General features: G+C 48.0%; 1 protein-coding gene across 6 annotated transcripts in view; it reads left to right on the top strand.

Moving 5' to 3' along the window:
- LOC144821867 (uncharacterized) overlaps nucleotides 1-17,793 on the top strand; it is a 299,860-nt gene that overhangs the window by 68,519 nt on the left and 213,548 nt on the right. The window lies entirely within an intron of this gene.

Below are 17,793 nucleotides of genomic sequence, written 5' to 3'. Positions count from 1 at the left end.
ATGGTTGGCCCCTTCAGGCACACTGACATTTTTGGGCTGGTTTTTACTTTTGATTTCTCTGATATAAAGGCAAACATTACCGGCAAAAAGCTCAAACCCATGTAGTCTTCCATACCTTACAAAACAATTATACAGTGTGTCTTTACAAGTTCAAACCTACACCAATTTGAAAATATGAGCTGCTTTTTAATTGTCTAATTCGCTAATGGGGATGGGGGGGGCGTTCCACTTTTATTTTGGTGCCGATGCCTATTTTCTGTCATGGTCTGACCCTATGCATATTTATAAAGGTATGGGGCATTTTTGCTCTCTTCTTGCACATGCACACTGTGATCTGCCTAGTGCCAACACAGGCACCCTCGCAATATAGTGCAAGGGTGCCTACATTACGAGTAGGTCTGGTCAGTGAACTCCACTTCAGTTGGTAACAACTGCTTATGTTGAGAACCCATTTGTTCTTGTTGAGGAAGCTACCACTGAGAAGAAAATCTACCTTAACGGCAGAAAGAAGCAACAAGTTCTTGCACTGAACATGATGCCGTTCGCACTGATTTACCAGCGTGGGACAAACACCTGGAGCTAAAAATCTGAGAGAACTGCATGACCTAACGCACTCCGCCGCTTGTGGAACTCCAAGTAACGCAGCGGAGGTTATTTGGCCACTTTGCGAAGTTCCACAAAGCAGAACTTTGCGAACTCCACACAGGCCTTTTTACGAGCAGGACTTTTGTGTTCAGGACGGGATGCCAAAGAAGCATTTTCCTCTTCATGATCATGTTATGTTATGTTATGTTATTGGCATTTATTGTGCGCACAGCTGCTCCAGCGAAGGAGCATCCCGGCGCCCGACAAGGCAGCCACACAACATAACTGAAGAGTGAATTTTTTTAAATTTTAGTTTAAAAGGGCTAAGGGCTACGGAAACAGAAAAGTCTTAACAGCCCTGCGAAAGGAAAGCAGGTCGACAAGAGTCCGGATTTCAAAAGGAAGTGCATTCCACAAAGTGGCTGCCCGCACCCGAAAGGAACGTCCCCCAGCTCGACTACGTCTAAAACGTGGGACTGCTGCTAATTCTCGGTCCGAAGAACAAAGAGAGCGGCCGGGGATATAGGGGCACAAAAGGTTATGCAATATCTGAGCAGAAGGGCCTTTTAAGATCTTAAAGGACATACAAAGCACCTTGAAGTGAATCCGCTGCCTAACAGGCAGCCAGTGGAGAGCACGCAGGGTGTGAGAGACAGAGCAAAACCTAGGAAGGCCTACAACTGCTCTGGCCGCTGCGTTTTGCACTCGCTGGAGACGAGTAAGCTCGGCCTGATTTAACCCTATAAAAAGGGAGCTGGCGTAATCCAGCCGAGACAATACCGTCGCCTGAACCACAAGTTGACGAGTTGCGGCATCAAACAATTTGAGTGCAGGTCTCAAATTACGCAGCATGCCAAAGCAGCAGGCCGCCATCCTTTTGGTGTGGCCAACAAAACTGAGGGTAGGGTCCAACCACACCCCCAGATTTTTAATCTCCGAGACCGGAGTGGGGGTGGGACCCAACTCAGAAGGCCACCAAGTATCGCCCCAGAGTTCCGTCTGTTTACCAAAGACCATAATCTCTGTTTTTTTGGCATTCAGTTGGAGACAGTTGGACGTCATCCAACTGGCCACCGCCCGAAGTCCGTCCTGGAATCTTGGGGCCTCCACCCCGGAGTCCCCGCTGATCGTGACCGCTAGCTGAGTATCATCTGCGTATGACACCATGGTCATACCGCAGAGCTTTACAACCTCAGCCAGCGGCCTCACGTAAAGATTGAACAACGTGGGACTCAGCGAGGAACTCAGCATCACGCATAGAACGAAGCAAAACAAGGAGAAAAAAGTCTACTCTGTACGTCATCCTTTGGGTGGCGTACCAATTTGATGCAAACACTGATTTACAAACATTTGTAAATCTTGAATTTCATCAAATGCATGGGTGGATGCTTGTGCATGTCCATGTTCACCCACAGAATGCCTACGAGTTCGAAATGCAATGGACCACATCGCAAGTCACTGTTTTGTTTTACATTTCTTTACAAAGACATGATAGGTGGCGCAAATTGCCCCTTGCATGTCATTGTAAATCTTACTTCAATCCTCTGCTTGCCCTTGGATTGCCTTGAGCCATGCATAGACAACACAAAGGCTTATTAAATCTGGGCCAGGATGAGGAGGATTCTGGGCCAGGATGAGGAGGATCAGAAGAGCCAGATCAAGAGGACTGGGAAAGAACAGGAAAGTTAGGAGACATGGACCTGGAAGGACCAGGACGACTAGGAGGAGTGAGACCAAGAGGACTAAGCACACAAAGGGCCAAATAAAGAGAACCAGAAGCAAGAAGATAATATCAGTTGGATGCAAAACCAGGAAGGGAACATAGACCGTGAGAACCTGGGATAGGTAGATCAAGGCTAGGCAAACCAGACTGAGAGTGAGGAAGACTGGGAGAACAGGTCCTTAAGGATCAAGACTTGATGGCCGGGCTACCAAAGCCAGCAGGTCAAGAGCTGAGAGTTCCATGGCATAGCAGATCAGTAAGACCAAAATCAAGGAGAAAAGGTAGATCAATTATTGAAACCCAAGGGTATCAGGACTTAGCACACTAGGATAAGGAAAACCAGGAGAAGGAGGGCCAGGATGACAGGAAACAGGATGACCAACATGGATGGGTAAGAAGACAATGACCTGAAAAAGGAGTATGATGACTATGTGGACAAGTTACTGCAGAACCAGGATGGCAAGAAGCAGGAGGGCCAGGCCAAGATTATCTTGACAAAATAGAGGGGGGCAGGACAACTGATCAGATCAAGAGCAAGTGGACTAGGGACATTACGGCCAGTGGCCAGATGAAGAGGAGTAGGTGGACTAGAAGGAACGGAATAAGCAGGACTAGGCACAGGGCCGGGAGGACCTGAGGGAACTAGTGTAACAGGATTAAGTATGGGCGAATTTTGCGAATTCGCGATCCGCAAATTTGTCTATTTGCGAATTCGCGACCCGCAAAATTCGCGAATTTGTGCGAATTTGCGGATTTTTTAATTTTTGCGTGTTCGCAGGGTGCTTTGCGTGTTCGGGGGGCGTGTTAGCATGTTCGCGGGGCGCTTTGCGTGTTTGCGGGGTTTTTTTTGTGCGAGACCGCGATGCGCCCTCTGGTTTATCACTGCCACCCTCTCGTTTTTTATGCCCTTCTGCCCTCTGTACCACTCGTTTTTGTGCCTTTCTGCCCGCTGCCCCACTCGTGTTTGTACCCTTTTGCCCTCTGCCCCACTCGTTTTTGTGCTCTTCTGCCCTCTGCCCAACTCATTTTTATGGTCTTCTGCCCTCTGCCCCACTCGTTTCTGCCCTCTGAATTTGAGCTTCAACTCGAGCACCTGCTTTACTTTATCTATTAGTGCTTCCTGTTGAAGCTGACTTTTGTAACTATTTTAGAATGGCTCTGGCAGCTTGCTGGCAGCTTGCCGGCGCCATTCTAAAATAGTTACAAAAGTCAGCTTCAATTTTTGACCCAATCCGTTCCGCTCGCGGATTTTGCGGGAAATTCGCGAATCTCGCGGACCGCAAATTTGCCGAAAATCCACAAAATCCGCGAGCAGAACGGATTTTCCGCCCATGCTTAATTAGGATCAGGCTGGTGAAGATCAGGGGACCAGGACAACCAGATCCATGAAGACCAATGGGACAAGACCAGGCCCCCAATAACCAGGCCCAGACCAAGAGGACCTAATAAGGAAGACCAGGACCAGTGGACACAGTACTAGGTGGCCCACAAGGATGGGCACCTGGGCAAGGAGAATCAGGTTGACCAAAACCAAGAAGACTAAAAGTGCCATTCCAAAGAGAACCAGGACAACAGGGTGGCAAAGGACTCGCAGACAAGCAGGATCAGGGAGGGAGGATCAATAGCACCGGGTGGCCCAGGAAGGGCCCAGGATGAGCTAGGAGCAGAGCCATGAAGTAGAGTGTTTAGGAAGTATTAGAACCAGAACTAGTCAGACCAGGGCCAGAACGAGGAAGAAGCGGAACAAACCAACTGTGAAAAGGAGTACTTGGAACAGTCCCAGGAGGAGGACCAACACCAGAATGATATCCCATTTGTAAATGGTTCTTATTCAAGATTCTTATGCTACCAACCTATAGAAACCTCCAACTTTTACAGTCTTTGTATAGACCTGGCAAGTATTTGCTAAAAGATCAGCGAGCAGAGGAACTGGATCTTGGTACAGGGGTCTAAAGTTGAATGGGTGAAAAGAATTATGGTCTGTAAAGGATGGCAGAAAGGGTTTGAGAAACTCAGATGTCTGAAGCCAACCAAACTGGTTAGTGGCTACCAATGGGCTATGGCACACAGCAAAGGTGATTATCAAAATAAGTCTCTGATGAGTGGAAGAGGGATTGAGAGAGGCTTTATTTCAGATGGCCCATAGAGGGATTCTGAGAAACAAAGGGCTCTGATTGGCTATTGTGACAGCACTGGGAACCAAGCCCAGCAGTGATAGCTTCATGAATAGACAAAGGACTAGGAGACTCATATGTGAAATAAATGTTTGAAAGGCCATGAAAGAGGCATTGATTGTCAAGGCTGGTAGAGTAGTCTGCCGGACTTCAGAACTTTGCTCAGACATTCCATGTGCGTGTATGTGCAAAGAATATGCAGCAAGTGTGCATTAGTAAGACTCTGTGTGTGGTGAAAGTTTAAGTTTTGAGATGATTGGTTTGCAATTTTGACAGCTCCTGGTTTAGGAAGACACTTGATTGGGAGGAATATATGTTGATACACCGCAATGCAAAACAACGCATACTTTTACAACAAAGTTATTAGTTCGCAAGTACCATTACAACACAATTTTTTTCTATGCATACAATTAGATAGCAAGCTCCTGGAAATGCTTTTAAAATGTCATTACAACAGATCCCAATACCCGCATACTTTTTACACGCATTTTTTGTACTAAAAACACCCCTACACTACGCTAAATTCTACATCCAAATACACTACCCTACACAACGCAAACTCAACAACACTACCCTCACTCTCAAACGCTACCCCCACCATGACACTACCCCTTCCCCCAGACCTGTTCCTACATGTAAACACTACCCTGCACGAACCTCCCAACACTACCATAAACCCTAAATTAGTACCCTGCACTACTCAAACACCACTACACTACCCTGAACACTAAAATACTACCCCCTGCATGACCTTCCCCCACCCCCAGCCCTGTCCCTACACTCTAACCTGTTCTCAGGACACCCCCACGCCGCACGGGCCCTAGCTGTGTGCGTTTCCCCTTGTGTGCCGTAGCTGCCGCTCGCAGCCTGGTTCTGCCTCTGCCTGCCGCCCTATCCCCCAGCTAACTCGACTGTCTCTGCGCTCTACTGTTGTACTGGTGCTTCATTGTATTGTGTATAATTGTATACGTTTGTTTCATCTGTAATTGTGCCCGCTCTGACGCCTTCCCCGCTCTCTGCTTCCCGCCGCCACCGCTCTCGCGGCCACGCCCCCTTTTCCCGTGTCATCCCCGCTCCCGCCTCCCAGCTGCTCCTCCCTCCCACTTGTTCATAAATGGAGACCATGCGGCGCAGGTGAGTGTGACCTGTTCTCAGGACACCCCCGCGCCGCACGGCCCCCAGCTGTGTGCGTTTCCCCTTGTGTGCCGTAGCTGCCGCTCGCAGCCTGGTTCTGCCTCTGCCTGCCGCCCTATCCCCCAGCTAACTCGACTGTCTCTGCGCTCTACTGTTGTACTGGTGCTTCATTGTATTGTGTATAATTGTATACGTTTGTTTCATCTATAATTGTGCCCGCTCTGACGCCTTCCCCGCTCTCTGCTTCCCGCCGCCGCCGCTCTCACGGCCACGCCCCCTTTTCCCGCGTCATCCCCGCTCCCGCCTCCCAGATGCTCCTCCCTCCCACTTAGCCATAAATGGAGACCGCGCGGACGCGCAGCGGGCGCGCCGATTGTGTGCCAAAGGCGCGCCAAAGGCAAGCCCGTCTGCGCCCGTCCGTGCCTGGACCACGCCCAGTGCCAGGACCCCTGGGCCCCACCGATGCAAGACGACCCGACAGACCTACGACGCCGCTGCCCTCAACGCACTCAATGCCGGCCGGAACCCCACCTGCTGCCGGGCCGCCCCGAAACGCATTCACGGACCCTTCACCTGCAGAACCTGCAAGTTCACCTTTCTCTGAACCTGCACCACGCCCGCCAAACCAAACACCAGCAGCAACCTCAAGTGCATCCTGCTCAACACCCGCTCCGTCCACAGACACGCCGTGGAACTCTGGAACCTCCTCGACACAACATCACCAGACATCGCCTTCCTCACGGAGACCTGGATGAACGCCTCCTCAGCCCCCGACATCGCCATCGCCATCCCGGACGGATACAAGATCATCAGGAGGGACCGCGTCAACCAGACCGGAGGAGGTATCGCCATCGTCCACAAAAACACCATCCGCATCACGACCGACTCCGACGACACCTTCGCCGCCGCCGAGCACCTCCACTTCCAGATTCACACCGACCCAAAGACGACCCTCAGAGGCACCCTCATCTACAGACCCCCGGGACCACGCACACAATTCAGCGAAGACATCACGGACTTCATCAGCCCACACGCCCTGCCCTCCGCCGACTACATCCTCCTAGGGGACCTCAACTTCCACCTGGAGAACAACAAGGACCGCAACACCGCCGCCCTGCTGGACAACCTCGCCAACCTCGGACTCAAGCAACTGGTCAACACCCCCACCCCCTACGCCGGCCACACGCTTGATCCCGTCTTCTCATCCAGCAAGCACATCACCTTCAGCCACTCCACCGGACTCCACTGGACCGACCACAGCTGCGTCCACTTCAGCTACAGAAAAACCACAACCCACCACCACCCGCAACAGGTTCCTCACAGGAGCTTGAGCAAGATCACCGCCGACCAGCTCACCACCTCCCTCAGCCAGAACCCTCCTGCCAGCACAACGGACCCCAACAAAGCTGCCCACAACTTCACGCAGTGGCTGACCACCTGCGCCGACGACCTCGCACCACTGAAGAACCCTCCCAGCAGACCCAGAAGCAAGAAGGCCCCCTGGTTCACCGACTAACTCAAGGACTCCAAGAAGACCTGCCGCACCCTCGAGAAAGCCTGGCTCCTCGAACAGACCACTGACAACATGACCGCCCTCAAACACGCCACCCGCAAGCACCACCAGCTCATCCGCACCACCAAGAAGAAATCACTGAAGGAGCGACTGGACAACAACACCCACGACAGCAAGGAACTCTTCAGCATCGTCAAGGAGTTCTCCAACCCCAGCACCGGCAACAACGACATCACCCCCTCACAAGATCTCTGCGACTCTCTCGCCTCGTTCTTCCACAGCAAGATTACCGTCATCCACAACAGTTTCGGCCCACCGTCCACGCACCCAACCGTCGAACCAACGCACCCCACCGCCACCCTCCGCTCCTGGACTACGGTGACCACCGAAGACACAGCCTGCACAATGAACACCATCCACTCCGGATCTCCAACCGACCCCTGCCCCCACCACGTCTTCAACAAGGCCAACTCCACTATCGCACCCCAACTCCGAGACGTCATCAACACCTCCTTCAACACCGCCACCTTCCCGGAGAGCTGGAAGCATGCCGAGCTCAGCGCCCTACTGAAGAAACCAACAGCGGACCCCACCGACCTCAAAAACTTCCGCCCCATCTCGCTCCTCCCTTTCGCTCCTCCCTTTCCCTGCCAAAGTAATCGAGAAGATCGTCAATAGACAGCTTGCTGCCTTCCTCGAGACGAACGGATCCCTCGACCCCTCGCAGTCCGGTTCCAACCACAGCACCGAGACCGCCCTCATCGCAGCCACCGACGACATCCGAGCCCTGCTCGACCACGGGTAAACAGCGGCACTCATCCTCCTGGACCTCTCTGCAGCGTTCGACACTGTCTGCCACCGCACCCTAGTCCAATGCATCAGCAACACCGGCATCCAAGAGAAGGCACTGGATTGGATCATCTCGTTCCTCGCCGGAAGAACACAGAGAGTCCGCCTCCCCCGTTCCGATCCGAGGCCACCGAAGTCATCTGCGGCGTCCCGCAAGGATCATCACTCAGCCCCACCCTCTTCAACGTCTACATGAGACCTCTTGCTGCCATCGCACGCCAACACAACCTCAACATCATCTCCTACGCCGACGACACCCAGCTGATCCTCTCCCTCACCAGAGACCCCGACACCGCCAGAACCAGCCTACACGAAGGGATGAAAGACGTCGCCGAGTGGATGAAGAACAGCCGCCTGAAACTGAACTCAGACGAGACGGAAGTCCTCATCCTGGGACCATTGCCCTCCGCCTGGGACGACTCCTGGTGGCCCCCAGCCCTGGGCCCCGCTCCCAGGCCAACAGACCACGCACACAACCTGGGCTTCATCCTGGACTCCTCCCTCTCGATGACCAGACAAGTCAACGCCGTCTCCTCATCATGCTTTCACACCCTTCGCATGCTTCGCAAGATCTTCCGATGGATCCCAACGGAAACCAGGAAGACGGTCACTCAGGCCCTCGTCACCAGCCGACTGGACTACGGAAACACCCTCTACGCCAGAACCACAGCCAAGCTACAGAAAAGACTCCAACGCATCCAGAACGCCTCTGCCCGACTCATCCTGGACATCCCCCGACGCAGCCACATCTCCGGCCACCTGAGGGACCTGCACTGGCTCCCCGTCAACAAGAGGATCACGTTCAGGCTCCTCACCCACGCACACAAATCTCTCCACGACCTGGGCCCCAAGTACCTCAACGACCGCCTGACCTTCTACGCGCCCACCCGCCAGCTACGGTCTACCAGCCACGCCCTCGCCGCCGTACCACGCATCCGAAGAGCCACCGCCGGAGGCAGATCCTTCTCCTCGTAAACCCATCGGTAAAACCATCGATAAGACTTGCCAGATCCTGGGCACGGATACCTACAAAGGAATGGAAAAACCTACTTATGAAAGAACTTCCCCCTAACAACGAGGATCCATGTCTGGCTAACCAGGCCTATGAAAACTGGATCCTGCACTCTCTCGAATCCATCCTCCCCCTCAAGAAATCAACGGTAAAACGCCTCCATAAAACAGCACCGTGGTTTTCGGAGGCACTTAGGGACAAAAAGCGCCAATGCCGGAAAATCGAAAGAAAATGGCGACTAGACTACTCCATGGAGGAAAAGACTCGATATCGAGAGTAGATAAAAGCATATAAAAAGGAACTAAAAGCCGCCCAAGCATTGTATTTCTCTGACAAGATCTTAGCTGCAAAATCCAAACCTAGAGAAAATTTTCAAACTTTGCAAAAACTCACAAAACTTCCGTCTCCAATTGTTCTGAAGGAAAAGTCTGTTTCCCAGTGCAATGACTTGGCTGAATTTTTTTCAGCTAAAGTAAATAAAATATATGCCTCCTTCCCCCGCACTCTCACTCCCACCCCTCCGTTAATTCAGGACAATATCAAGACTTTAGACTCCGCTCCAGCCCCTCCACCTCTGCTCAGTTACTTTCCTTGCATGGATCTCGAAGTATTGGAGTCCATGGCTCGGAAAGTAAAATCCGGATCTCCATCTGATCCGGCACCCCCTGAAGCCATGATGCTGGTCTCTCAGACTGTCCTACCAATCATTAGGAACCTGCTAAATGCCTCTATTGCCTCGGGCATTGTCCCTTCTGCTTGGAAACGGGCGATGGTCCGAGCGCTGATAAAGAAGCCCAATCTAGAACCATCGGACTTTGGGAACTATCGTCCGATTTCCCTGCTTCCCTGGGTGAGTAAGATCGTGGAGAGGTATGTCAATCTCCAGCTGGTTAGCTTCCTTGAAGATAACCAGCTGCTAGACACCACCCAGACCGGGTTCAGGCCTAAGCATGGAACAGAATCCGCCCTCCTTATGGTCATTGAGGAGTCCAGGAAAATCCTTGATCAGGGAGGATCAGTGGCAGTGATCCTCCTTGATCTCAGTGCGGCGTTCGACACGGTCAGTCATGCCACCCTACTGAACCGTCTTTCGAATGTCGGCATTGTGGACAAGGCGTGGCTCTGGTTAAAATCTTTTCTGAGCAACAGGTCATTCCAAGTGTTTGATGGACAGACAGTGTCCTCTAGCATTACCCTGAAGTGCGGAGTCCCGCAGGGCTCCTCTTTAAGCCCCGCGCTTTTCAACATCTATATGAGGCCACTGGCTGAGGTAGTTCGTCCGTATGGAGTTAAGATCATATCCTATGCGGACGACACCCAGCTGGTGGTCTCATTAGCGCAGGAGGCTCTCCAACCACGTTCAGGGGGACTTACCGAATGTCTGGAGGAGGTGAAGACCTGGATGACTCGGTCATCATTAAAACTTAACGGTGACAAAACGGAGCTCATGCTCCTAGGCCCTGCTGACCCCACATTCTTCAACTCATTGTGGCCCCCCTGTCTAGGTCCCCCTCCGGCCCCGAAGGATAACATCAAAAGCCTAGGGGTATGGCTGGACAGGAGCCTCTCACTCAACACCCAGGCCACAAAGCTCTCAGCCACCTGCTTTGGAATACTCAGGACACTGAAGAAAGTTCTTCCTTTGCTCCCAATGGAGGCAAAGCAGATAGCCATACCGGGCCTGATACAATCACGGCTGGACTCCAACAACGTCCTATATCTGGGTGCACCAGAGTACACCCTAAAGAGATTACAGTTGGCACAAAACTGTGCCGCGCGTACTCTGCTGCAGATTCCTCGTAGATTATCAGTAAAGGTGGCTCTGACTAATCTTCACTGGCTCCCAGTGCGTAAGAGAGTCACTTTTAAAGCAATGTGTATTGCTCACCAGGCTTTCTGGGATTCGGGTCCCCTAATCACCCGTGATCTAGTAAGCCAGTATCATCCAGGCAGAAATCTGCGCTCTAGTCAGGCCTTCATGGCAGCAGTCCCCAGAGTTAAAAGGTCTAGATCTGGCGGAAGGACGTTTGCCTTCAACGCCGCCAAGATCTGGAACTCCCTCCCGTCTCACCTGAGATCCAATCCTGATCTCGTTTCCTTCCGAAAACAATTAAAAAAACACCTATTCAACTCCGTTTAATTTAACTCAGTTTTCCCTCCTTTTTCTGGTTCTCATCTTCTTTTACCCTTCACTTGGTTCCTTTTTTAGCGCTTGGACGCCTCAGGGCAGCAATCGCGCTGTTATAAATTCACTTTCATTCATTAATTCATTCATTCTCCTACCTGGCGGCCAAGACATGGAACTCCCTCCCCATCCACCTTCGGCTGACCCAGGACCACCTCGCCTTCAGGAGACAACTCAAGACCTGGCTGTTCGAGCAGTAGCGGACCCCTCCCCCAAGCGCCTTGAGACCCTTCAGGGTGAGTAGTGCGCTATACAAGTGCCATGATTGATTGATTGATTGATTAACCACCTGCACGACCCACCAGACACTAACCTAAACCCAAAACACTCTCTTACACTACACAAACACCACCACACTACCCTAAACCCTAAAACACTACCCCTGTACAATGTTCCCCCACACCCCAGTCCTGTCCCTACACTCTAACACTAACTGCCCGACCTACCTGACACTAACCTAAACCCTAAAACATTAGCCTACACTACACAAACACCACAACACTACCCTAAACCCTAAAACACTACCGCCTGCACGACCCTCCTCCTTCCTCCGTCCGCTCCCTACACTCCAACACTACCCTGCACGACACTCCCAACACTACCCTAAACCCTAAAACACTACCCTACACTACAGAAACACCACAACACTACTCTAATCCCTAAAACACTACCCCTTGCACGACCCTCCCCATTCCCCCACTCCTGTCCCTACACACAAACACTACCCTGCACGACCCAAGACACCACTCTAAACCCAAAAACACTACTCCTCAAACACAACAACATTACCTTTAATCCTAAAGGACTATCCCCTGCACGATCTACCCCCTACCCTAAACCCTTTAAAACTACATAGCCCCTCTTACCTCTCTTTCCTTGTTGTTCCTCTCTTCTCCTTCCAGCGTCGTCAGAGGGGGGGTGCTTGGTGCACGTCGTTGTGAGGAAACGGAAGAGCCTCAGTGTCCTCAGTTTCCTTACAACGATGTGGATCGCATTGCAATGCTTGTGTTGTAACAGCGAATGTGGTGTAATAACATGCATAGTAAAGGCTACGCGTTGTTACAGCGCATGCATTGTTACGCTTGCATTGTAATGGTATGCAGAGTAAAAGTCGCGTACTAATGACTGTTTACCAATTGGGAGTAAATACAACTTCCCAAGAAAGTGGAAAGGTGTAGACTGCATCCCTGTTGCTGGAAGGTACAGATCCAGAATTGAAGTGAGGGAGAAAAGGCTACTCAAAGAAATTCTGTGAGATCCTTGTTAGTGAAGGGCTTCTGATTAGTTCTTCATGAGTGATTACATAGATGGTAGAAGTAAGGGGTAGGTTAGAGATTGCTCTTATTAAAGGTGACAAAGGTTCTAAGCTGGGCCTGCCCTTTTGTCTGCACCTGATTACTGATCAGAAAGGCTGATGACAATCAGGTGCCAATATTTCATGCTTTATTGTTTCTTTGTTTTGGATACTCCTGGTTGGAACCAGCACTATTGCTATTGCTGTGAGCGTCATCACCTAGCACAAAGTCTTTCTCTAAGCTACAGAAAATGTCATTTGAAAGAGAGAACCACCTTATCTCAGTTCTGAATCTTAACAGTGGACACACATCTTGTGTCTGGAATTTAAGTAAAAAAGTGGAATTGTGAAACAATTGATCCATAGGTCAGAAGAATGGAGTTAACAAAGCATCTCTGTTTATTCAGTATCTTAATCCCTACAACATCTTTAATAAAGTCAAAGAGTAAAATATCCCTGTCAGTTTAATTTGTTCTGTGTCTTTGATGACTATATGTATTTTTTTTGATTTACGGTAAATATTCATTCATATTCCAGTCACATTCAGTTCATCTATTAATATTCCCATTCCTTCACTTATTGGCTTTGTCGACGGAATACTTCCTCCAATAGCCTGAAGGGGTGAGGACCACCGGAGGAAGAACTACACACAGACCCTCCTATTTAAGGTAAAACCTGGGTGTAAGGGACAGGAAAAATAATAACGACAACCCACACCCTGGGAGAAAACTCCTAGGATGTGGGGGACATTTGTATTTTGTTTTTCGAAAACAAACTCACACTTTGGGAGTTTGTTTTTGAAAAACAGAAAACATGTCAAATGTTTGCTGTTTGGGTCACTGTCATGTCTAACTGTACCATCTGTAAACTTTTACTGCATAGACAGGAACCGCCAGGACAGCAGGTGCTGTCAATGCCAAGAGTTGTTTGCAGGCTGTCAGAAAGTCTAAATTTGGTATGCAGATATACCTCGGGCTGGTGTAAGAATTGTTCTTGCCATCCTGACAGACTTAACTCCATCCCCAAACTCTGAATCAGGCCCATAGTTTTCTTCCTTCTGTCATGAGATTGGAATGATACTTCCCAATTATACCGTGTTGGTGACTTCATAATCGGCCCTATACAATTGTTTCTGTTTCAATATGATCACTGTAAATATCATTTGGCACCTTAGAACTGGGATTCAAACTTTCCAGCTCTGGCCCTTGCTTTTACAAATTATTGTTTTCAGGTGTATTAGTCTGATGTGTTTAATTGAACTCAAGGATAATTAATAATTCTAGACAGTGATTTGCTGCAGAAAAAGAGGTGTTCTGATAACACGGAGCCTTTTGATAATCCTATATGTGATTGTGGCAGCTTTGTAAGAGTGAATACATAGGGGTCAATTTCAATATCGTTCGGAAAGGCTCCAAATTGGATTCAGGTCTGTCGAATTCGATTCAGAACCCGTCTTTCCGACCAACCCGGAAAGTTTTCCGAACGACCGATTACAATGTTCTGAAAGCATTCGGACTTTCCTAGTAGGTTCCGGATGGCATTCGGAGCTGACTCGTACAGGTCTATGGACCGCGTTTCCGACTGAGCAATTACGATGTCAGATTGAAACAGCCTTTCTGAATTGGTTTGTCCGACACAGATCGGCTGTGGGAATTTGACTTTGAAGGCCCGTAGCAGTCCCCCCTTCACCAGGAGTCTTCCGAATGCATCTCATGGAGTTGCCCAAGGGATCAACCTCAACGACCATGCACAGTGTGGCAGGCACACAGGGGTACCCGCCACAGGGTGCACAGTTTTCCCCACCCACCCCTTTCTTTAATGGTAGCCTGTGTATTTGGTCAGAACACACGTTCCCATTGAAGTCAATAGGAGTCTGACCGAATGGTATCCATAACCATCATAATAGGTCAGTCAGACTCCCCGAATCCGATTCGGTCAGAAACCATTTGGAGACCAATTCGGTCGGAATGCTTTCCGACCGACATCGTAATCGGGCCCATAGTAGTAGAAAAGTAAGCAACTTCGCCTAGTGTTGTAAAGATCCTAATCATCTTTCCCAATAGCCATCTCTGCGGGTAAATGTAAAGGAGTAGGAAAATGTATGGAACATGAGACAGCTCCATGAAGGGTTCACAAGTATATGTGCCTTGGCCCGTGGTGTAATGGAGTGGCATTCTCTGCCATGTCTGTCAAAATACCTAAGGAATAGTCAAATATTTCAGACCTTTAAATCTGTGAGTTGGTGCTTACATCAATGCCAGTTTTAGAACTATGGGCCTTATGCCACAAAGTCATAGGGTATATGACCAGAAAAGTGCTTATCATTATGTATAAAAGCCCTTTTATGAGTTGAAAAATTGTTTTGACTGTTAAAAGGACTTTTGCAATCATTTCTAATTTGCAAATATAAGGGGTCATAAAAGGGATTTCCCCACTCCCATTTCGATTCAGAATGGAATTTATGGATAGTTTACCACTGCAATTGCCTTCACAAACCATTAATGAGCTACTGGCTCCCAATTTGATGTGGTAACTAACATGCAAAAGGAAGAGGTCCCTTTAGGAACCCTGGGGCATATTAGCAAGCTGAAGTATCGCCGCTTTTTTCGGCAAATTGTGCAGAGAAAGCGGCGATACTTCCAGCGCCCTATTAACAAGGGCATGCCAACGCCTGCCTCAAGCCCACTTTGCATGTCAGCGAGAAACATCGCTAATGACATGCAAAGTGCGTATTCCCACATCCAACCACATGTAAAATGTGGTTGGAGGTGGGAACACCCTATTACCAAGGCAGTCATTGGGAGAAGAAGATCTGCCATAAACTCGTTTATCGCAGGTCTCCCAACGCCTGCTCTGACCAGGTGTTAAGGCATTGATAACATGGGGGTGTGGATCATAACACTGAATCCACCCCCCATATTATCAAGGCACACATTAGCGTGTGAAAACAACGTTTGTTTTCATGCGCTAATGTTCCATATCGCCGACTATCGCCGGATTTAATTTTGCCTATGTGTTGCGCATTGATAATTACGCGCTATCACGGCGAAAAAATCCGGCAATAGCCGGCGATATGGAAATGTGCGATGTGCGTTATATAACGCACATCTAGATAATATGCCCCCCTTTTTCTTTAGGAATTATTTTGGCAGATTCAAAGGGGACAAAATGAAATCTTAAAAGGAACATTCAGTGCTTTGAAGAAAATCTTTTCCAATTTGGAATGCAGTCAAAGAGATTATGGCGCACTGTCCTTGCAAGCCATTATTCCTTTTGATTACAGCCAATCACTGAGGGTCATGAATTGCCGTCTGCCTAATGAATATTAATTAGCTCGGTCATTCTGCTCCCCTTGTGATTCAGTCTTTTGTGAATTGACCTGATTCTACATAAGTTGGTTTGCAAAATACAATTTCATTTGCAAAAAGTATGTGCGCAATTTGCGAATACATTTTGCAAATAAAATAACAAAGCATCAAGATCCTAACTTGAATAAGGAGTTGGGTGCCAATTCTGGTCACTCCTTGTTTGAGGCTCTACATGGTAAGTACCTATTGAGATCTGCATAAGTCATAATAATACAAAATGTAAGCTGTTTAGACAGAAACCAGGTAATTAGTAGGGTTTCTCCGCTATTTGCACAGCTACTGATTATGTTGTTCATCCTGCCTGCTATTTATCCAGCCACCAGGTGAATAATGAAGTTCCTTTTCAATGTGCAAGGTCACTGGTCAAACACTACATTATTTCTACTATTTAGCCAGCAGACAGGTAATTAGTGAAATGTATTTGCTATTTGCCAAGTCACTGGACAAATAGTACATAATACCTGCTATTTACACAGAAGCCAGGTAAATAATGAAGATTATTTGTTGTTTGCTTGACCACTAGCCAAGAAGTTGGTTAGCCAAAGACCAAATACTCCATTTTCTTTGCAGCTTGCACTCTGCTTAGCAAATAGTGCATAGCCTCTTCTATTTAGCCGGAGGCTGGGTAAATAGTGAAGTCTCCTTATTATTCGCACAGCTGTCAGCTAAGCAGTGCAGCATCTCTAGTATTTAGCCAGCGGACAGGTAAGTAGTACAGTTTATCTGCTATTTTCAAGGTCACCAGCCAAATAGTAAACAGTCTCTACTATTCTGCCAGCGGCCAAGTAAATAGCAGAGGAAATTCACTCCTTGCTCAGCGATAGGCTAAATAGCTGCTGCCCTTGTCTTATGAAAGTGTTTTACCTCGCTGTGCTAACAGCTGAAAATATATGGTAGAAACATTTTCCTTAGTAACGCCTGAGCACATTCTGCAACTGTTTATGTAAAATATGAGTAAAACATTGTCTTTATGGTTTATTAATCCAAAAATAGTATTTATTAGTCAGACTTCCTTAAAAGTTACAATAATGGTTTTCAAGAATGTCTGTAGTATATTATTTTGAATAAATTAATGCTTAATGTATGACTAAGTGAAATATATACATTACTACGCATAATAGCTTTTGAAATAGAAGCTCTGTATATGAATATTAGATCAAATAAAGATCATGTCCCTCTCTTCAAAAAAGAAAAAGTGACTTGGAAATTCATTAATCCAATTTTCTCAAAACTCATGATGTCTAAAGTAATATTGCTTCTCTATTTCAAGCAACACTGACTTGCAGTGACCATTCTTTCCCAACACACATAAAGAGGAGCTGATCCCTGTCTCAGTACTCAAATTCTTTCAATTTCTTTAGGAATCTTTTCAAGGTGATGTAATTGAATGAAGGTGGGGGTTTATCTAATGGGCAGTAAGTATTAAAAATGTATGGGATTCATTCATTTAAGCTGTAGTGATCATGTCTGAAACTAGCCTTTTCTGGGCTACATGGAATAAAATGGTGCAAACTATTTACATTGTGGCCTCCCCATGCGAAAAATCATGCCACATCTCCTAACAATGCTGGCAATTGAGGGCCTGATTCACAAACTGCATTGTAATAAGTCAAGCACCAAAACTGGCCAACACTGGAACTGAACTGCACTGGTATTGAAAGCAATAGACAGGGGATAAAATAAGATGCATAGAAACTAATGCTAAACTAATTAAATTAGTTCAACGTTTTACATTACAGATTTTGTGTAAGCAATACAAAATTATATATAATACTAAATGTAATTTAAAAAATAAATAAAACTTTTAATCATTTAATTTTTTTTAAGGTTGTTAAATGAATTAAATGCATACCTTTTAGCCTAGTTTGCTAAATATTAAATAAAAATAAAATATGTAACAGAGTGAGCATTTTTCGAAATAACTTTAAAAATGAATCATTTATAAATTAGATTAAT

Source organism: Lissotriton helveticus, chromosome 2_2 (assembly GCF_964261635.1).
Source record: "Lissotriton helveticus chromosome 2_2, aLisHel1.1, whole genome shotgun sequence".
In the NCBI taxonomy this organism is placed as follows: domain Eukaryota; kingdom Metazoa; phylum Chordata; class Amphibia; order Caudata; family Salamandridae; genus Lissotriton; species Lissotriton helveticus.
Note: the sequence above shows the minus strand (reverse complement) of the source record. Positions and strands in the feature narration are given on the sequence as shown.